Source organism: Taeniopygia guttata, chromosome 3, assembly GCF_048771995.1.
Source record: "Taeniopygia guttata chromosome 3, bTaeGut7.mat, whole genome shotgun sequence".
Classification (NCBI taxonomy): Eukaryota; Metazoa; Chordata; class Aves; order Passeriformes; family Estrildidae; genus Taeniopygia; species Taeniopygia guttata.
In genome coordinates this window covers 13,551,986-13,575,525 of record NC_133027.1, presented here as the reverse complement: position 1 = coordinate 13,575,525, position 23,540 = coordinate 13,551,986, and the positions used below count along the sequence as shown (strand labels likewise).

Genomic DNA, 23,540 nt, shown 5'->3' with positions numbered 1-23,540 from the left:
AAGAAAGGGCTGGGAAATATTTTAAAATGCCAAATGAATACTTTTTAGAAAGCTTCTAGCAATGCTTATTGAATTTGTTGTTTCATACTTGAGGTAATATTGTTGTACACAAACATGCAAATTTCATAGCTAAATATTTTATTTTCCTGCATGTTCCAAATACAGAGGTAGAAAAAAATATGGGTAGAATATTTAAATAATCCAAAAAGGAAAGCATTTCAGACATCGCTTTAAATTCAGCATAGATTTTCCTTTTATCTTTGGCTTTATTTGAAGCCATGGCTCTACTTGTGATGAATTACAACTCAAAACTCAGTCAAATGTCCTAGGCATGTTTTTCTAAGACATGGCTGAAAGATATTGTAAATTGACAGTTTCCCACAAGAGAGAAAGTTGTCCTCCGCTGCTTTGACATAAAGACAGGCTGTACTGCTAGACTTCTAACCTGGCAGAGATTTAATGGCCCACATTTTCCCAGGGAAGTCAGTGGGAATGATTGCCTTCTTCCATAGGCCTTTGGGAACACAGTGTTCCCTGAGAAATGCAAAGAAGGTGTAGGACAAGACCTTTCAGGTAAAATTGATCTTGACATTAATGAAGGAATGTGAGTAATAAAGCTAATTGAGCTTTATGGAGCAACCCACTAATAGCAGAGGCACAACTTTCTACGTCTCAATAAACATCAGCTGTCTTAAGTTTTAACCAGCAATACCAAACTGAATGTATTGGGTGTGTCCAAGAATTTCTTTTGATCCAGCTTTCTCCCAACTTGAAACAAATTCCTGTTCTCTGGGATGCAAACACAGTGCTCTGTGTCATGCTGTTGTTTTGGGAAGCTTGGGTACAATTCTTCTTAGGCCTGTCAATAATGTTAATACACACACTCTGCACAAATATCTAAGTGCCTGTGCTACAGAATTCCTTTCTTCTGCAAAATACTTTTTCTGACCAGAGAAACCAGTGTAGATTAATTTTATCTTTCAAAGGAAAAAAAAAAGGTTGTCGAATGCTGTGGGGACAAATATTTCCTCAATCTTAAACTTCACAATGAAAGCTTTAATACTAGACAATCTTAATGAGTTCTGTACTTCCAGGCCCTCTCCACCTCTGGATAATATTGAGGCAAATATGGCATTGCTGAATGAGTTCTAGCCTCTTTCTATAGAATCTGTTATTTAGCAAACTTTTTTTTTTTTTCATTTATAAATATAATTTTATATTTATAAGCCTATACGTGTATCTTTTGCTAGTTTTATTTTTCCATCTCTGTTAATCTGTTAGTAGTTTTAGGACACTTAAAATCGAGCTGATGGTATGAAGCAGTGCCATCTTGTGGCACTCATCACGTGTAAGGTTATTTCCTGATTTTTCTGTTATATTACTTTATAAAGTTGACATTTTCAAGAGTGTTAATTTTTGTTGTGATACAATAAACACCCCTAATTTTAAGGTCTTTAAGATTATTCTTGAAGTGTTTTCTAAGAAAACAATAAAAGAAAATCTCCGTGTTTACACAGGAACATTTTTGAGATATTTTCTTTCACTTTAAAAAAATTTCATATCATTCAATAGAAAGAAAAAGTCCTTAGAGCTTCTAAAAGATATTTGGAGGATTTGAAGATAAGCAAACTGTCTTATCATGCTGTGAAAATATGTGGTCAAGAAGGTAGCTTGGCAGGTTGCCCTGATAAAAATGTGTTCATGGGATATAATTTATTTGCAACGTGTGAAAAGTGTTCTGGAGACCAATGTATTGTACATAAACACTAAACATCCGAATTACAAAATGGTTAAAAAAAACCCTATATACCCTACATCCATCCACTCTCTAGCTGACTACTTTTATTCCCCAGAACTGTGGAACTAACCAATTTTCCCTCTTTTTTACTCTGTGTTGCTCCCAGTGGTAATGTTAGAACCTGAGTAGGAGGACTCAGATTTACTGTTTATGAGTATGATATGCATGAATAAATTAAAGGATTAGGAGTGGAGCTTTCTTTTGACTTCCGTTCTCTGCTTGACCTTGAGTTAGAAAAGGTAGCTTGAGAATTTCAAAAGCATTTAGCCTTGACCCAGTTCTCCTCTAATTAAATCATTCCTAAAACTCCCACTCAGTAAGAGGTCATTTAGGCCATAACTGTGGACTTCAAAATTAGTTCAGTTGCTTATTTATGCTTCAGTTCCTCCCCTCTGCATAATGTAATAATTATCTGCTCTGCAGGAGTTCTGCAAAGTTCATTAGTGTTGGATGAAACTGACTGCAGCAGCACAAAGGTGTGTGTGCTTCTACTGCAGTTGCATTTGCTGTGTCTTCCCACATGGCATTTTGTTGTATAGCTCTTAGGAGGGATTCTCCAGCTTACAAAACTTTGTTAAGATATCATCTTTAAAATAGATAACAAGGCTTACATTTTATGTTTATTAATTAAATAACAACTGCAGTTAATGGCACATTTTCTCTGGAAATCCAGTTACAGTCTGACACAACAACATTACAATTATATTAGAGCAACACAATACCCAGCAGTGTTTGGTTTATATGCAGCTGGTTTGTACGTATTGCACTGAAGCCTAAGAACATCAAGGACTGTACTAGTAAGAGCACAGGCACGGGAAGAGGGATGTGATTGCTGTTGGCTATTCAGTGTAGCAGCCCCAAGACTGCCTTGAAAGTTCTACACCCAATTTTGTGCTTCTCAGCACGAAGAAGACACTGATTAATTGAGCTGAGTAGGGCAGAGGGCCATTGAGATGACTGGGGCACTGGCACGTGAGACATGGAGACAGTTGTAGAAACGTGGCTTTGTCCAGCCCACAGAAGAACAAGCAAACTGCTTTTTCTCCAACACTTTACAGTGATGATGGAGCCAGATGCCTCTTAGACATGCACAGCCTCCAGTGCTGGGGGAAAAGGGCACAAGCTGCAGACAGCTAAAATCCCAATTAAGAAGTAAGACAAAGACAATTACTATAATGAGGGTGATAAATCTCTGGAATGGGTTGCCCAGAGGGACTGTGGGATGTTGATCCTCAAATACAAAGTTTGGCTTGACAAAGCCCTGACTAACTTGTGGTTTCAAAGTTTGATTCAGCTTTGCAACTGGCTCTACTTTGAGTGGGGAGCTGGATATATGACTTCCAAAGATACATTTCAACCTATATTATGGCACAACTCCCTGATTTTCCCTCAGTAAATGTTTTAATGTTATCAGACATTGCAAGAACATTTTCAGGCAATAAGAACATCAGCTTCCTCAATCTTTCCATAAATCTTAAATATTTTTGTTTCTACTTCAATTGGATCACAGTGGCAATAGTGCTGTGCCATCTGGAATAAATTAATACTATTGATTTCATCTTTTGAGGATGGCGTAAAATGATTTCTCACTTTTTTTCTCACTGACCCTCAGCAATCTATTTCTTTGCTTATAAAGCCCTGAATATTATCTTTTGGAATGCTAGAGCAACCACAATGGGACTAAGGAAGGAAAAAAAAGAAAGCAGCATTTTCATAATCTTTCTAATTTCAGGAAAGAAAGTCTCTAAGGAAATTATGAGGGTGTATTAACATTCACAATGATGGTTCTTGATGTACCCTTTGCAGACACATACTATTATCTAGACTCCCATATTCTTCATATAGTCACAATAAAATCCAAAGTAAAAGGAATTTATTTATTGTAAACACTGTAGATGGTATATTGGATTTGGCCTATATATCCTGTGCTACCAAAGGAAAAATAACAAGTGGAAATTGTCCTGAAGTGGTTTCTGTTTGGTATGTGCTCTTTATGGAGTAAATGGCTTGCATTTTAGGGCACATGGATCGAATCCATCTCAAATATGATTCAAGACGTTCTATTTTGCTCCTTCCCTCTGCACTAGTTTTGCCTTTGCCCTTAGCAGCATCTCCACTTGCCTCAGTGACCTACTGTTGTCTGTATAAAAATAAATATATCAGTTGCCTATGTTTTATGAGGATTAGGAGGATATTTATATAAAAGGTAGTGTCTGTATGGGGCAGCAGGGTCTGCCTCACTCAACTTGTGTGTGTGAGTAACCTGTTCTCACTCCAGGGAAGGGTCTTAGTGCAAGCTGGCAACAACCAGCAGATGGTGCTCAGAACAAACAAAATGAAATATATTAAGAAAGATGAAGAAGAACAAAAACAAAACAAGAACAAGAAGCAGGGAAAGCTGGTTGTTTTTTATATTTCCCTGTGACAAACAATTACTTTGGTGGGTTTTATGGGGATTTTTTTGTGGTTTTTTTTTTTTTGCTTTTTTTTGGTTTTTTTTTGTTTATTTTTTTTAATGTGTTTGTTTTGGAGCTTTTTGTGTTTTGGTTTGGTTTTTGTATGTGGGTGGTTTTTTTTGGTTTTTTTTGGTTTTTATTTTTTTTTTTGTCGTCCCTTTTGTGATTTATTATCCTGCAGCCAATATTATAATTTCACTGACATTTGTTCATAATTAGTTTTAGGTGGTGGATGGGTGAGAAGGAGCATTGACTAGTTGTTGACAGGTCTTCTGCAGGCCCCTTAATGGCATCCTCTGAGGTCCAGACTGCTTTGAAATTCCTATAAATTCCTAACTGCTTCATCATAACATGAGTGGAAAGTATTGTTAACTGCTCCAGAAAAGCACCAGATTTTTAAGAAGAATTTCTGCACATCCTTTAGAGGTCTAGTCCTAGTACAGATTGTTCACTATATTACCTTAATTAATATTTGGCAGAATAGTCACATCTGTTAATTGCTTAAATTCAGTATTAACAAAAATCCTTGGGAATATTCCTTGAGATATTGATTAAAATAAAAATTAAGTCAAATATTGTCTATATTTGCAAGTGACATGTTTCCAGTCACATGAGATATTATAAAGTAAAATTAAGAATATATCAGATATTTGTTTTGTTTTCATACAAGAAAGAAGAGCCTTGAGGTCTGCTGTCAATGGGATCTGACAATGGTTTGGAAATTCTAGCAGATTTTCAAGAGGCTGGAGCTGTGACATCTCCATGCCTAAGGGACAGTGCAGAGCCACTGGCAGCTGGGCAGAGTTGTGGAGTCCACTCAGAGGACAGAGACTGGCTTGTCACTGTCCCTGATGCCACCGTGGAGGGAGCTGTGCCCTTGCTGGCAAACCCAGTGAAAACTCCTGGCTGTTGCCCTGGTGCAGAACTGCCAGGACACTTCCTCAGGGATGGTCATTCCCTTTTTAGTGCACTGCTGTCCTGTCCCATGGCACATCTAACTTCATGTTTAATTCTGACCTTTTAAACACATCACTGTGTTGACATTTGTTCCTCTTTTTGTTTTCCTCCTCCATCAATGCAGAAAATAACTGTTATAATTCCAGGCCTAGGGGAAGATCAGGGGCAGATGTCCAAAGTTACTGATAATAAAACTACAGCTCCTGAACCCTCTCCTTTAAATAGGAGCTCAGATCTCACTACATTTTAAATGCAAGAAATCTTTATTTCAGTCTGTATCCTAGCTATGTAAATAGCAGAAGCAGAATAAAAAGTGTGGAACAAAAAATGTTATTTCTTTTGCTAAAATCTTTGGAAGCATGAAGCAGCTGTATCCTCCTCTTGAAGTGAAGTGGGGCAAAGAGTGCAGAATCTTCATGACAGCTCCTTGCTTTAAATAATGTTTCTAGTGCCTAGGACCCAAGCACTGGATGCAGTAGATATATTGTTGTGTTCCAAAGCAATCATACAATGTCATAAGGTAATTTAACCTGTGTAAATCCCTAGAATCTGTCTACTCTCAACAAGTGCACTGGTGACATAAAAAAAGCTGCTAGAAAAATGTGCCATTGTAAGAGCCTGTAGAAAATTTGGATTGTGACAATTTTTCCATTGACAATATGCTTTTATTTGCTAAGCAGTAGCGTTTCTCAATTGCAATATATGTATACAAGAACATATGTATTTTTCAAACAAAAATAAATTATAAGATTTCCAGGACTTGCATCAACAATATATATAATTGCACTGAGGTAATTTTCTCTCTGTTTAAGGCCAATCCTAAGAAGAGTTTCACTGGTAGAAATGGATAATAATAAACATTTCTTTGATTTGGTGGGGTGATGGCAAAGGAGTAAGAATAATGAGTAAATTAAACTCATTATTTAAAACAACCCCCAGTCCTGATCTATCTCCTCTGTGACAGACTGCATGTGGCCATACAGCACAGCACTAAGACACATGTTCACATCTGATGACCTTATGGCCCAAAAAACTTCAATTTTTGCAGTTTTTCTGCAGGCATGGCACAACCTGCCTGCTGCCTCACATGAGTGAGAGTTAAGGATGTTTGCATTTGAGAAACGGGTAGATTTAATGATATTGCCTCCTAGCAGGCAGACTGTCCCCCAGGCTTGTCCTAGGATTTGCCTTGGAGATATATTGTTGGAAATTCCCAGAATCAGGCAGAGAAAATAACAGTGCTGGGTGTAGGAAAAGGGTCTCAGTGCTGTGTGTCCCTCCTGGGACATTTCTCATTCTGCAGTGCAGACATATAATGACACCATGGAGAAGGAGGAAGAGGAGGACAAGAATGAAGAGGAGGCTGTTGTGGATTCAATATCCCAATAATGAGGTCAATCCACCAGAGCTGAGAAGATGTCCAGATGAGGCAGCCTGCATGATAAAAGAAGTCAGAAATTGAGAGACAAATTTTCTTTATTCAAATCCTCCAGATTCTGTCCATAGCCAATGGAATGATGTCGGGACCCCCTTGTTAGTGGCTGAAAGTGATGAGAAGTACAACAAATAGATGAAACAAATTCAGTTAAACAGACCATATTAATCTAATTAAAAGTATTCACTGTGAAGATCTCTGGACACTTCTGTATTGCAATGGTCATGCAGAAAGTAGAAGTCAATCAGATAAGAAATCTTCTATTCCCAGAATCATTCATAGCATTCAAGAACTATATCAAATATGATTAAAGTAGAATTTAAAAAGAGTTCTATGGTACAACTATGTTACAATTAAAAGTTACATTATATTATATTCATTTAATTATATTTTCAACATCAATTGTGGTCTCACTGCACTAGGGAGAGTCTCAGCAGCAATAGACTTCCAGAAATAAAATGTTATTTTGGATTAAGTAGAGAATGATTGTTATCTGCAGTATTTTTTCCTGAATACCAATGTATTTAGAAAGCTTAATTAGGGTATTTTATCACCTATTTAAATTACTTCAGAAATTAAATCAACCTAAAAGTAAGATTTAAAACCAGGAATATTCAAAAGGAGTTGCTAAATTAATTTAATGTGCAGACAAGGTCCCAAGAAGCCAGTGAAAAGGCAAAAAGAATCAAAGAGTGTGCTGAAAGGAGGGGAAGAAAATATTAAATAGAAATACAAATGGAATCTGACAAGAAGTTGAGTCTGAGTATTTATAGGTGACAGGGTGTTAATGTATTATGCAAAATGAAATAAAAAGCTGGTTTATTTTTCCAGATATTACACACAGAAAGAAGTTTAGTAGAAGCATATTCTATTGCCAACTCCTTCTGCAGCTGAAACGGAACAGTCTGAAGAAATGAAGTCTAAATGAACTTTATTATCCTGCATAATTCCTCAGGTGAGTGGGGAAAGGCTGATGAATGCATTTTCCAGAGAAGATGCCTGAAACAGCATGACAATTATAATGCTTTGTGCCATTCTAGTGTTGACTTTTGCTAGTCCATCTTCAAAATATGGGTGGATCTATTTGCTAACAAAGCTGACTCTCAGATAGTGTTAAGGGGTTAATGCTTTATGACACACAACTGCAGGTTTTACTTTAGAGCTGCTTAGTGGAAGAGAAGCAGATGTCAATGTCTGAAATTGTGTGGCTAGTTACTAATTAACCAAATAAGGCATCCCATAAGCAAATCTTCAACATAAAACTAGGGTTCACATGTTGTGATAAGCCACTTAAAAATTAAAAGATCCCAGTGTGAGTCTACCTGATTTATCCTGCTCTTTATGTCATATGAAACATGCTGTAGTCTCATGCTCAGCTGTTGCTATGGTTCCCACCATGGTTTTAGGTGTGGGACAGAAAATCATCCCATCCATTCTTCAGTGCTCTCTTTCCCTGGTGGCAATATATGGAAAAAACTACATCAGTGCTGGTATAAGGATTGCCACAGCTTTTGATGTGGATTCATATTCCAAGTAGTCTGAAATCAATTTGACCCAGAAGTATACTTTAGAAAAACTATCACATTTGCCCTGCTAATAATGTGCAATTATTTTTTTTTCAAGTTATCCTGTAGAGCTTTTCACTTTCTTTAACTCTAAGGTGAGCATCCTTTTAATGGGAATACAGATGCTGTAGCTTTTCAGCATCTTTTCATCCCATTTGATTAGAAATGTGAAAGCATACTGTATTTCTACATGAAAACTCTTATTTAATGCAGAAACAGTTTATCCAACTTGTAGACCAGACACTGGTCCTTGCTCTGCTTGAACTTCAATCCGAGTCCAAGCGTAGTATCCAGTAAATGCATTTATTTTGCTTCCAAGGCAAGCGGCAAAGCTTAAGACAGCTGCCTGTCAGTAACAGACCTGTTAGCATAGCAGTAAGCTGTGTTCCTGGAAGCTGGAGTTCTCAAGGTTACAGGGGAAAGACAAATAGCTCTATTCCATGTCAACTGCTATCTAGAAAGATTTCTTAATTTTGCCTGAACACAAGCCCTGCAGGAGATGTGCTAACTCCAGCAGATCCTCTTGTGGGTGTTACTGCTAGCAAAAAATTACAGAAAATTCATTCTACAATGCCATAACACACTTGGAGTTAGAAGTATAGAAAAAAAGAAAAACAGCTTGTATTTTTCAGACTGAAAAAAATCATATTTTCTAATAAAGTATTTAGCCTTAAACCCCAAATTCTTTCAATGAATAACATTTAATGTCTCATATATTCACTTTTTTTTTATGATCCAGTCTTGTTTGGTATCATCACTCTCAGAAATACCTAATTTTCTGGAAAGGAACATTATTACCATCTTCTCCTCAAATCTCTAATTAAATTGTATATTTTTTACAGTTTAAACATTGATGTGTATATAAATGGCAGTTCACTAAAAACACCATGGCATGACAGTTTCTTAGAATCTTATCAGAATCAAAGTATGCTGACCAATATATAAGATAAATATGTAGTTGCTTGCTTCCTAGCACTGCAGCTTTAAGAAATCATGTGATTGCAGGAAATATCTGGCTTTTATAAAAAATGTAAAGTCTGAGCCCTCTTGATATTGGAGAAAAGGCCTAAAAATATGATGAGGTACGACCAAAGGGTGCAAAAACCAGACTAAATAAAATGAGGAATACTGACAACGCATTGTAGAAGCGCTACTACCATTACAAATTGTCATATTGAGCTGCTGATGTATGTTGGGGTCATTAGATTTTTACTTAAAGTTGAATATTTGAGAATATCCTCTACACAAGTATAATTCTTGGGCCAAGATAGAAAGACTTAAGTCTTTTAAATCCTTTTTGTGGCATGAAGCTTGCAGCCAGACTCGCATGTCAGAATGTGAAGCCTGGAGCTGTAGAAGGTTAGCAGCCTCTATGCTCTTTGAGTCTTTGATGTTTATTAAATAGAGTGAGTTTCATAGCATTAGTCTTCTAAAATTGCTGTCTCCTTTAGCTGGTCTCTTTCTCCAGCTTAGCCTTCTGTTCCTGTGCTTTGATAATTCTGTTCACAGAGCAGCCTCATGAAGCATGCAAGAAATGTGCATATAATAAAGCTATCTTGAGCAGTTGCTTGGTAACTCTGTGTGTTAAAATGCTTCTAATATTCAAGAGATACATGGATTACAATAATAAAAATACAGGAATACAGCAGGGAATCACTAACAGCTGTTTGGGATTTAACACCCACATCCAGATGCTTGAAAAAAACATGTTGTACTAATAAGCAATGGATTATTAGCTGTTTGAGTAATTGCTTTGGATTCAGCATAATGATGATTTTTCAAAAATCTTTTGCCTTTTTTCATACTACGTAAAATAATAATTATAGGATTTACCTTCAGTTACTGTACTGGGTCCTTGCCTGTCTCTGGAGCTTCTGTGGAAGCCGCCACTGTCTGCAATGGGGCACCAGACCAACTCTGCAGGGTGGGGGTTAGGACAGGCCCCTGAGAAGTCAAACACCTGCTTTCTAATCCATGCTCCAAAGACTATTAAGGTATGTTTGTACAAACCTGAAGAGATCAGTCAGGAAAAATTAGAAGGATATTGTACACTAGTGGCCAAATATTATTGCAAATTAAAAAAAGAAAAAGGCCTAAACTGGAGGAAGAAGTTAAACTGTGTCTAACTTTCTAACTTTTGAACTACTTATTTGCTGGGACTTCAGCGCTAGGTTCAGTTTTTTATGGAAGATACAATTTTGTGTGGTTTACTAACATACTTGCAAAAATATCCAATAGAAGTTTCTACCCAAAATTTCATTATCTTCTGTGTTGAAATATCTGACAATAGCAACAGCAACACAAAAAGTATTCCAGTCTTCTTTTTAAAGACTTTCCCATAGGTCATTGCTCATAATTAATCTCCAATGGCCTTTTCCTAGTAGAAGATTAAGTTTCACAATGGGAGGATAACCTTAACGTCTACTGACACTTTTGGGGAGACTGGATGGTGGTGGTGCTTCTCATTTGGGTTCCATTTTTAAATTTAGTATTATGAAATATTACTGTTTGAATAAATTTTTCCATTTTTGTAATGATGAACACATATTTAATGGCAAGCATAGCCACAGAAGTCAACTGAATGAAATCCCAGAACTCTCTCAGCTAAATGGAGAGAAAGGGTAGGTACCTTCTCCTAATGCACTTCATCATTGTGAGCTACATGGTTCAAAGAAAGAGGATGAGTTATATTCTGAAAATGTGCATATGTGTGGTCTCAATTCAGACCCCTAAACAAGTGGTTAGGGATGTCTCACTCTGCCCAAACACCTGCATGGTGCTGACAATTGCAGCACGTGTCCTGGCACGTCTCGCACTGTTCTGCAGCAGCAGCTGGAGGCATCTCTAGGCTAACTCAAATGGACAGGAATGCTCATGCTCAGACAGCTGAATTGTCTGTTGTCCCTCTGGTTTGGATAGACAGCAAATGTTTTGGATTTGCTTGGCAGTGTTCTCATAGCAAAGGCTCCAGTAGGGAGGGCTTCTCTGAGGAGCTGCCAGAAGCTTACTCACATCCAACAGAGCCAAGGTCAGCTGGCTCCAAGAGGGACCCACTGCTGGCCAAGGCCAGGCCAATCAGCAGTGGTGGCAACAGCTCTGTGATAACATATTTAAGAAGGAAAAAATAAATATAGTGGGCAGAAGCAATTGTGGACACAGAAGAGTAGAGTGGGGTGAGAACACATGAGAGCAACAAGTCTGAAGATCCCAAGGTTGCTGCAGAAGGAGGGGAAGGAGGTGCTTCAGCCAGAGATTGTCCTGCAGCCCCTGGTGCAGCCCGTGGTGAGGCATCTGTGCTCCTGCAGCCCAGGGAGATCCACGGGGGAGCAGAGATCCACCCGCAGCCCGCGGAGGACCCCAGAGCAGAGCTGTGGGTGCCCGATGGAGGCTGTGACCCTGTGGGAAGCCCACCCTGGAACAGGCTCCTGGCAGGACCTGTGGCCTATGGAGAGGGAAGCCCACACTGGAGGAGGTTTGCTGGCAGCACTTGTGACCCCATGGGGGACCCATGCTGGAGCAGCCTGTCCTGAGGGATTGCATACCTTGGGAGGGATCCACTGCAGGGACCCACTCACAAGGAGCTGCAGCCCATGGGAAGATCTCATGCTGCAGAAGTTCTTGGAAGCCCGTCTCCTGTGGGAGGGATCCCATGGTGGAGCAGAGGAAGGACTCCTCTCCCTGAGGAGGAAGCAACAGGAGAAACAACATGTGATGAACTGACCAGAACCCCCTTTCCACACCTCCCTGAGCTGCTGGGAGGGAGGAATAAAGAACTGTGAATAAAGTTAAGCTAGAGGGTAAGGGAAAAGTGTCTTAAAAGTTGTTTTACTTCTCATTATCCTGCTCTGCTTTTGATTGGTAATAAGTTTAACTAATTTCCTAGGCTCAGTCTGTTCTGCCCATGACAGTCACTGAGGAGTGATCTCTCCCTGCCCTTATCTCATCCATAAGCCTTTTGTTGCATTTTCTCTCCCCTGCCCAGATGAGGATGGCAGTGATAAAGTGGCTTTGGTGGGCATTCAAAACACCACAGCAAGAGATAGAAGTCAGGAAAAAAAATCAGATTAAATGCATAGAGAATCAAGTGAAATTGGTCTGACGGATGGCAATGTTGTGTAGATGTGATAAAAATTTTGTACTATAGACAAAAACTCTCCCTTCTATCCCATGTACTTTTTCCAGAATTAATTATCTGATTATTTTAAGGTGTTTAATAATCTTTTATTACAAAAGCAGTTGTGATAGCACTAGAACAAGTGAATATTGTGAAGAAAAATAATTTCAGTTTTCTTCATTTTTTTCACAGAAATCTAATGTCAGTAATAGCAGAACGATAGAATGCTTTCACCTGTTGCCTTTTCTGATATTTAGTAACTATCCTTTCCCATTTCACTATTATTCTCTGTTTATAGATAGTACAATAGCAATGCCATCAGCAGTAGGCCTTCTGTAATGCTGAAGGGATGTAACATAGTAGACAAAAAGAAATAGAGGCTAAGATGGTGTGGCTGAAAGGTAAAGGGAAGACAGAAATATAAGCAATACTTACCTGTCACATGTAGTCACCCTTTTAGAGGAGAGGTGCTATGCAAATATAGATTACTACAGCAAAAAGAAACCATCTTAGCTGTCTGAACTCTCATAACAATTACAATTTATTTACTCAAGCAAATAAGAAAATCAAGATTTAGTGGGCATTTACAGAGACACAAAAATCTAACTTTTTATAATATTTTTTTAATATTCCTTTTATAATATTTTTATAATATTCTTCTGCCTGTTAACTGTTAAAATATTCTACTGCTCTATTTTAATGCTTCTTGTAATGGAGTCCAATAATGTTATGTATACTAGAAGTTATGGACCAGATAATGAGAATAGATAAAGAAAAAGCCAACATTGTACTAAGAGTACTGAATTTTTATCTGGAGCTGCTAGAGCTCAAAGCTATTTAATGAAAGTATTTTCCTTTTATGGATCAAGTGATGAGAAATGCATCCTTGCACAATTCATTTTATGAAAGACATTGCTTACATTATAATATATAGACTTTAATGTCACAGATATAGCTTTTATTTGCTGGGCAAAGCTAATTACCATATAATTATCATTAAATCAATCATAATATAGTAACAATAATTAGATATTTTTTAGTTTTAAAGTTATTATCAAATAAAAACCCCTATGTTTGTTAACTTTACCAGCCAGACAGAATCAAGGAATTCATATTATTATAGCAACTACCATAAGTGATTCTACCTTAATAAAATACTTTGAATGTAGAATCACAAAACCGTAGAATAGATTTGCTTTAAAGGGACCATGAAGACCTTCTAGGTGTCCCATGGGCAGGGGCACCTTCCACTAGGACAGGTTGCTCAAAGCCCCATCCAACTGGCCTTGAACAATGAAAGGAATGGGGAATTCAAAACTTCTCTGGGCAACGTGTGCCAGTGTCTGATCAACCCCATAATGAAGAACTTCTTCCTTATATCTGATATGTCTGCTTTCTTTCAGTTTGAAGCCATTTACCCTTATCCTATTGCCATATGTCCTTTTAAAAGTCCCTCTCCAGCTCATTAGAATCCCCTTTAGGTTCTGAAAGGTGCCATAAGGTCTTCTAGAAGCCTTTTATTTTCCAGTCTGAACAGCCCCAACTCTCAGTCTCCATAGGAGACGTGCTCAAGCCTTCTGAGCATCTTTGTGACCTCGCCTGGACTTGCTCCAACAGATCCATGTCCTTGGTATGCTGAGAACTCCAGAGCAGGACACAGTACTCCAGGGGAGGGCTCATGAGCGCCTTGACCCACTGGTCACAGTGCTCATCACAGACTCATCAAGGCTGGAAGAGATATTCAAGATAATGTAGTCCCACTGTCAACCCAGCAACAGCATAATCACCCCTAAACCATATTCCCAAATGTCACATCCAGACACCTCTTGAATACTTCCAGAGATGATGACTCCCCCATCTTCCTGGGCAGCTTATTCCAGTGTCTAACCCTTCTCTTAGTGATTTTTCTCCCCATTATCTAATCTGAACCATATAATCTTTTGATATAGCCCAGGAAGTGGTTGGCTTTTTAGAATGCGAGTGCACATGTCCAGGTCTTCATCCACAAACACTCCCAAGTCCTTTTTCCCAGGGCTGCTCTCAATCCATTCTCCACCCAGGCTGTACTTGTGCTTGGGATTGCCCTGGGCCAGGTGCAGGACCTTGCACTTGGCCTTGTTGATTCAACTTCATGAGGTTTGCTCAGGTGGTTGATCATATCACACAGCCTGGTGCCAGGGTCATTAGCAAACTGGCTGAGGTTGCACTCTAAACATTTATAAAAGTATTTTCATTACATGATTATAGAAAATGCAAGGACTATTTATTGCTTGTAAGTTCAATTTTATTTGTGAATAGTTGACAAGTATTCTGCTTGTGGTTGTTTTTTATTGTCATGTTTGCCAAGTTTTGAGTTGTTTGAGTCTACTTTTCCATCAGTATGCCATGTACAGTCATCAGATAATTATGGGTTGGTTGTCTGGATAAAGATATTTGTAATGACACAGAGAAGGGAGATTTAATTAACAGTCCATAAACCATATAATTTTGCCAATGTTATATAGTTACATCAGAAGGCTTTGAACTAATCTTAATTTCTATATACACCAAGTCAAGTTTCCTTCTCTTTCCCCAGCCACCAATTGTTTTGGTACTATGACAGATAATAATCAATCATGTACTTATAGTAAAAGACTCTGAACAATTTCATTGCTGTTTTCACCTTCACAATTTCACACCTTGAAAATTGTTAAGAAATGTCACAGAACGTTTTCCTTGTGAGTTTTTAGTTGGATGACTCCTGCCTGCAACAAATCTGAATGTATAGCAACATAAGAAACACTTCTGGTTTGTGCATGGTTGTTTGTTTGGTACACTTCAGATGGCTGCAGATAGAGAAAGAAGAAAGCCAGAAAATATAATCCCAAAGAATGGAAAATTCAGTATTATCTTTAAAAGTCATGCAGGATGTAATTTTTACTTCTGCAGTACAGGCCAAAGAGCTCATTTGGAATTAACTGATTATTTCTAATCACCTTCTCTATTTCACTAAAAGTCCATGTTCATATTTTCTCCAATACTTAGCCTGGCTAGGGTCTAACTAAGCTTAGGAAATCTTGAGCATTGTTTTAAACAGGGTAGACAATTCTGTAGCCAACCTACAGTATTAACTTTGGTCTTTCTAGTCCTGATTATGTGCATTAGTCATAACATTATCACTATTCTTATTGGCACTCTCTCAGAATTAGGTCTGTCTGAAAGGCGTCAAAACTGTTAATTAAAACCAAAGATAATCATGACAATCTGGGATCTTTGACAGAACCACCACCCCCTCCCATCATAACTCTTTTCAGAGGGAACTGCTGGGAAATGTACTATAGTTCTGCAAGAAACATTTCATCTACAGAGGAAAGAGAAATCATAAATCTTTCTTCATATTTGTCAAGGACCATAATTGCTTTTTTCTTTTTATTTCTCCTACTATGGTCTGTATATCCATGATATCTGACATTGAAGCTATAAGTCATTTATCAAAGACAGAAAGAAATTACGTGAAAGGAAGTAGGACAACATTCTAGTTTTAGAGTGCTAATGGATGGGTGCTTTCTGTAGTTTGAGTCAAATTTACTGAATAATAAGGGAAATAATTCACATTTCCTTGGTTACAAATTTCTCTACTTAAGGCATTAGAATTTGAGGGTCAAGTGCAGACTAAAAGAATACACGTTAATATAGTCCAGACTGAATTTCTGGATATCCTTCCAGAACAGGCTAAAAATCTATTTATGTGTTGAATCTCAGTCAGATTCTTCATAAATCAGAGGTCTAAGATTTGAGATTGAAAACACGATCATCCCCCTGTCTCAGGCAGCAGGATCATTTTGCTATAACCAAGGAAGTAGCCAAACTGGCAAAACAACTTATAATCTTCAAGAAGTCCTACTCATAGTGTCCAGAACAAGCATATCATGAGCACCAGCAATAGTGAAGCAAATAAGAAAACAACAAAGGTTTTTTTTAGCCAGTACTTAAGATAAGGACACTCAAGTGTGTTGGGGTACTAGGAGTACCAGAAGTGTCTGAAAAATAGCTCTAGGGAGGAAAGTCCCCCAGCCATGCTCCAGGATTAGGGATCATCTCTCCATCTGGGGGGCTCATGGAGCAGGGAAAAGCACATGAAAGCCTCCCAGCAGGTACCTGTGCTCACTACCAAAGCTCCCAGCAGGACAAAGAGGATGTGGACCCACGTTGGGTACCCATGTTAACCCAACTGGCTTCTCTTCCCCACTGCACCATCTCCACCACAGTCCAGGGAAGTCATCCCATTAACAAAACTGCAAATATCTGTGTTTTAAGTGCTATAGTATCCAAATATATTTATTGTCCACACAGTTAGTTGTGTTCATGTTGACATACGCAGAGTCTGATGTACTTAGGAAAAGGGGAGTCAGTGGAAGCAAATTAATACAACTGCAAGCTCTAAGAACTTAGAGACAGGAAATAGATGGTTAGTCATCACTTTGATCCTTTTTGGAGATGAATACTATTGAAAAACTCTCAGATCTGAGTGAGGAATCTGCAAGTGAAATGTGCTGACACTGTGACTGCTTGCACTTTGAGAGAAAGAAAAGACAATTTAGAGACATCTTTTCATGTGGCTGCTTGCATTAGCATGATCTGTTCAATACAAACTCAAAATTTTCCACTCTTTTGCATAGAAATTATTTTAATGATTTTTTATTTAAATGCAAAAATCCTAATTAAAAGTTTCTCAGATTCTACTTGACTTAGATAAAATATATAATTAAGCAGGGACAAAATGCCAGATGAAATAGAAATTATCAGTGTGATGGAGAGCAATCTGCCTTTTACTTATCTAGCTGACCCTTATGTGTTGACTGAGCACTATCTCTGAGCCTCCAGTATCTTACTGGCATTTGTAACCTTGCACAGAGAGCAGTAATTTGCAGTAAATCTCCTCACACAGGGTTATATTCAGAGTGAATTCTTATCTGAATAGTGCAGTGAATACTGATGATAAAATACCAAGCTTTCGTGCTTGCCAATAAGAAACCAACAATTTCACAACTTCCCTCCAAAAGATAAAGGCAAAATCAACAGGCAGGAGGAAAAAAAAAGGAAAAAATAAGTAGAACTGAAAGATTAGTACCTAGGAAGAACCAGTGAAAACCAACCAAGCAAGCAAAACAAAACACAAGAGACAAATAGATAATCACTTAAACACGACAATGGCCTTTTGTTCTTGATTCCCATTTTTTCTTACCTATTTCACATGACAAATCAATCCTCTCGCAGCACACATACCCATACTACCATTCTTCTTTTTTGGCTTCAAACACAAACAGAAGGCCAAGTGTCTTTTCATGATCCCACTAGCAAGTAGCTCAAATATTCCTCATTTCTTTCAGGCTGCAGTGAGGGAATGTGGCACGAAAGGAGAAGCTGTTCTAGGGATATTCAGTTTAATCTTATACAAAACCTGATTGCTGTTAATGAAGTACTCACAGAAGTATAATTTTCACCTAGTGAATATTATTTTTCTACAAAAATATTTCCAGGAGTAGGTTTTCCCTCTCTTCTCATTTGCAACATCTGTGCAAATCAAATAGATCAGGCACATTTGTGATCATGATGCAGTCTATGTCCTTACAGCTGGTCTTCCTTATTTCCACAAAACAAACAGTTCCAACCCAAACTTTCTATTGCTAATGATCCTGGCAGGTGCTGACCTTGCAGCACATCCAGGGATTGTCTGAGGAAGCAGTGAGCTGGAGCGAGACCCATGCCATGAATCCTACTGGTTGAAGAGCTGGAATAATCACATGCCAGAGTGACAGAGCTCAGGTTTATTCCCTGCTCACTTTACCAGCACAGAAGCAGCAAGTCAATTTTGTTTCTTGTCAGAAAAAAACCCTAGAATTATCTGTATTGCCTATTCTCTGTAGAAGAATAGAAATAGAATAGTCTGGTACTAACGATTCCTTCAATAACACGACTTTACCAGTATAAGCTGTGACTTCAAGCTGTGACATGTCTTTAAAGGAAGTCTGGTGTAAGGGAAATCACTTCCTGCAGATGAACATTCCTGATGTCTTTATTCTGCAAACATCTCAAAATGCAGTGTGTAATCTTGACTCCTCTATAAATAATAAGCATTTTACCCTTCAGCTCCATACAAGCAAAAATCCACCTGTTGCATTGTAAGTGTTGAAGTGAGCTGCTGCCATGTGATGGACCAGTTTTATAGTAAACAAAATTGTAGCCAAATTTAACGGACCTATATTTAGGATTGCCAACTTTACCTATTCCTCTCCACTCAGTGTATGACAAAACTCAGCTAATCTGAGTTGCAAATATTTCCTAACTCTCTCTCTATTTAATTTGTAAATAAATTATCAGAAATTTTGAAAGTAGCTCTATTTAGTGGAGCAGAGACAAGAAAGAATCTTTATTCAGTGTACTAAATCCACTATTATCTTCATTCTGTCAAAATTATTGAATTGAATTTACTAAGAAATACAAGACAAAGACAAGCTATACAAGCAAATTTGCTTAAAATGTAGCTTTATGTGTGATAGATAGATATTTTGCAGTTATGTTAAACAATAAGATAATTATTCTGTACTTTAAATTCATTGTTTTCCTCATCTACTGTAGTGGTTCTGCAATGCTACAATTCTAAGGTTTTATAGATAATTTAAATTTCCACATTTGAAGCACTGACTACTGTCTATGGACAGAAAGTGACAAATGAGAGGCAGGTTTGTGTCATAAGTGGATTGCACACTGAAAAGCCTGAGGCAGAAATGTCATTTGCATTCACTGCTATACTGGGAAAATGATGAAGAAAAATACAGCTGGAAACTCCTTCTAATTCAAGGCAGAAGCTTCTGATGCTATATGCTGTAACAGCAAGGGATTTCTGGAATTATGCACTCTTGACAGGAAAATGCTTAAAATTGTCTGTCTTAAAAAGCAGCATGCAATAAAAGCACAGAGTAACAACTGGTGATGATGTATTTTGTTTATATTATATTATATTCAGGAAAGTTTTGAAATTCCAGTGGCTCCTGTGAATGGCTGAAATGAATTTATGAAACTCTTCTGTAGGAAAGAACCTAATTGAGTTGGAAAGGCTTGGGAATTTAGGTGTTTGAGGGTTCTGGTATTTATAGCTGCTAGTATTCTGAACGATAGCATCTCCTCCTCCAGATTATCACACCTATTATGACTGAAGTGCACTTGCAAAACCATTTAGAAATTATACTATAGGAAAATCACTGACTCTTTCTAGAGAATGTTGCTGACGGTAAGTGGCCTTCCCTATCATCTCTAATTTCCATGACTATTCTTTTAAACATTCATCCTGCTTGAAAAGATCCTTAAGAAATGGTATTGAACAGTTGTGTAAAATTTTTTAGAGTTCACAGTTAAGGGGTCACACATAGAATTAAACATAAAATCACTAAGTTGGAAGAAACTTTCAAGATCATTAAGTCCAACCCATGCCCTTACACCTCAACTAAACCATGGCACCAAGTTCCACATCCAATCTTTTTTCAAGCACATTCAGGGATGGTGACTCCAGCACCTACCCAGGCAGACCATTCCATAACTTTATCACTTTTTCTGTAAAAAATATTTTCCCTAATATTCAACCTAATATTTAACCCTTGTTGCAGTTTAAAACTGTGTCCTCTGGTTCTGTCAGTTGGTGCCTGGAGAAAGAGACAGCCCCCACCTGACCACAGCCACCTTTCAGGAAGGTGTAGAGAATGATAAGGTCACCCCTGAGTCTCCTTTTCTCCAGGCTGAACACACCAAGCTCCCTCAGCCGTTCCTCACAGGGTTTGTGTTCCAAGCCCCTCTCCAGCCTCGGTGCCTCCTCTGGATGCGCTCGAGCATCTCAACGTCCTTCCCAAACTGAGGGGCCAGAAATGGACACAGCACTCGAGGTGTGCCCTCACCAGGGCTGAGTACAGGGGAAGGATGACCTCCCTGCTCCTGGTGGACGCACCATTCCTGACACAGGCCAGGATGCCCTTGGCCTTCTTGGCCACCAGGGCACACTGCTGGCTCATACACAGCTGCTGTCATCAGCACCCCCAGGTCCCTTTCTGCCTGGGCACTGTCCAGCCACACCAGCCCATAATGTTGCAGGGGATTATTGTGGCTAAAATGCAGGACTCAGCACTTGGACTTATTAAACTCCAACCCATTAGACTCTGCCCATTCATCCAACCATTCCAGGTCTCTCTGCAGAGCTCTCCTATCCTCCAACAAATAGACACATGCTTCCAGTTTAGTGTCATCTGCAAATTTATTAATGAAGGACTCAATCCCCTCATCCATGTCATCAGTAAAAATATTGAACAGAATTGGCCCCAGCACAGAGCCCTGAGGGACACCACTGGTGACTGTCCCCAGCTGGATGCAGCACCGTTCACCACCACTCTCTGGGCCGGTCTTCCAGCCAGTTCCTAACCCAGCACAGAGTGGGTGGCTCCTGTCCCAGCCATGGGCTGCAGCTTCTCCAGGAGTGTGCTGTGGGAGACAGTGTCAAAGGCCTTGCTGAAGTCCAAACAGGCAACATCCACAGCCTTTCCTGCATCCACCAGGTGGGTCACCTGGTCATAGAAGGAGACCAGGCTGGTCAAACATGACCTCCCCTCCTAAACCCATGCTGGCTGGGTTTTTGATGCCCTGTCCATCCTGTAAATGCTGCATGATTACACTCAATATAAACTGTTCTATGACCTTACCTTGTGCAGAGATCAGGCTAACTGGCCTATAATTTCCAGGATCTTCCTTCCTACGCATTTTGTGAATGAGTGTCATATTTGGCCAGTTTCCAGTCCTCTGGAACCTCACCAGTGAGTCAGGACTGCTGGTAAATGATGGAGAGCAGCTTTGCAAGCTCATCTGCCAGCTCCTTCATCACTATGGGATGGATCCCATCTGGTCCTTCAGCTTTGAAAGACCTTCAGCACCCATTCGCCTATTATGCCCCATCATTTTTCTTTTTCTATACAACCCACATTAAGAATATTCCTATCACTGAGATGCTGTAGGAAAAATTATAGTTGAAAGATATTTCAATTATATCTTTTTGTTGCACATAGGAGGATACTCAAATTAACATCTGGCAGAGAGAATTACTTGGAAGAATACCACATGCCTTAAACACAGACTGAGGAAGATGAAGATGGAGAATATTTTGAGGAACTTGAACAAAAGAATGTTCATCTCTCACTGAAGAGATATTTTTCAACAAGAACACCCACTATAAATCTAGGCAAAGGAGAACAGAAGTGAATTTTCTCACCTTTTACTTGCCAGAGGAGTCTAGATACCTTTTCGCCCACAGATAAAAACTTTCCTCTGGTTAATTTTGCCCATGCTATTCTAAACTTTAACAAGTAAAATTTTTTGCCAAGCCAACTGATGAATGCTGCCATTTCATTCCAGTAAGTTTAGGATTCAGTTATTGTTTTTTAAGTGGGAAAACATGGTGAAAGCATACAGAAAGTCTTATTCTGTGCCCTAAAATAACTGCATCTTCATTTACAAATGAAGTCCAAACTGCAGACTATTAAAAATATATTTTAAACCTTACATTATTATTGGGCAGAAATGCTTTGGCTGCTTCTCTCATGCAGAGAAAAACCACCTGTGAGTCAGAAGAAGGGAGTCTCAGCAGAAGCCTCTTATATGGATACAGCTGCACTGAGCATGTTATATGAGTGGTGATAAATGTCTAAACAAGGACGTTTCATTCCTCAGAAGCTCCCAGATGCTCTGCAGGGCTAGGGACACCTGCAAATTTAATATGTTTCTTCTTTTTATAAAAGCGTTGTCCTTTATAAATATAAATAAAATGTAGTGAATACATTCTTAATTTCAGGACTAGATTGACTCTTTAATTGATTTCTCTATGTAAAAATTATTTGCCTTGCCATAACAACATGCATCATGTACTTATAAGGTCTTGTATTTCAGAAAAAAAAAAATTCACAAAGGTTTAAAAACTAAAAAGCTCCAAGGTAATGTGCTGGTAAATCCTAGAACAGCAAAATATTTAGCTATTGACAGCAATTCTTGTCCTTCAAATGTCAGTATTTTAGGCTTATTCACTGTAGAACTCAGAGGAAATTGGCAAGTAGTTATTGTTCGTTGTTCCGTTTCCATAGCAGCAACAGTAATAAGTTGGGGTGGTTTTATTAATTTTTTTATTTCATCTTTACGGAACTGCTTTTTCCTTTTACAGTACTGGAAGTTTCTGGAAATGATAACGTATCTATCCCCAAACATACAGTTGCTCTACTTCTGCCTAGGAGGAGCTGTGTTACAGCAAATATTGTTTCAGTATTTATAGATATAGAGAATTTGTCACTGTATTGTAATGATCTTATGTAGTGACATGGTAAAGTTTGCTGCTTATGAATCTACCACAATGCAAACCTACTCCCAGGTGCTAATTAATGTTCCAGTTTCCTTTTCCCCCTGTGGCAAGGAAGGAGCATTGTTGTCCCATATTGTATCACAGGAAGAAATTGAATGAGATTGTGCAGCTTTACAGCCATCTCCAAAATGCTACCTGGTGAACCTCAAAATGTGACAGCAGTGCCCTCAGCCTGGCTCCTGCAGAGCATGGCTAGTGCTGCTCAGCAGGAATCCTGTTCCACATGGAGGTCCAAGGTGAGCCACATCTATGCCCAGGCTTTTATGGAAAAGAATTCGAGCCACAATGTCGTGCGTGGCAGTCAGATCCATTGACGCAGGGTAGAGTACAACAGAGGATTAGCATTTGCAACAGCTGGTGACATTAAAGACCCACTCAGGGATAACCTGCAAGTTAATATATGAATAAATTAATCAAAGCTGAGAAGGGAATAGGATGGGCCTCTGGGTATAAATATTCTTTAGTTTCCAAGTAAAACAAGAGATTTTGCGCTCCTCTCCAAAACCAGCTGACTCAAATCTATGAATTTTCCTTATATTGACTAGCACCTAATAATGTTAAAGAAATAAAAAAAAAAAACTAAGTCTGGAATAAAGGCAAGAACATCACTGTATAGTTGTGGGAGCACAGTCTGTAATTATAAAAACAGTATTTTGTATGATTTCATATCTCCGGTTTATATTTTAAAACTTAAACCGCATTATTAACAGTAGTGTAACTTATTGAACCCCAGCATGTGCTTTCCTCAAAGCAGCCCGGCAGCTTTGAAGTGCTTCAAAACACAAGCTTAAT

General features: G+C 38.6%; 1 long non-coding RNA gene across 1 annotated transcript in view; it reads left to right on the top strand.

The window, feature by feature from the left end:
* Nucleotides 1–7,444: 7,444 nt before the first annotated feature.
* The window catches only part of LOC121469661 (uncharacterized), a 37,191-nt gene continuing 21,095 nt past the window's right edge, over nucleotides 7,445–23,540 (top strand). Inside the window, exon 1 of the long non-coding RNA XR_005979764.2 lies at nucleotides 7,445–7,601. This is a non-coding gene — a long non-coding RNA (uncharacterized lncRNA). The remainder of the gene's footprint in view (nucleotides 7,602–23,540) is intronic.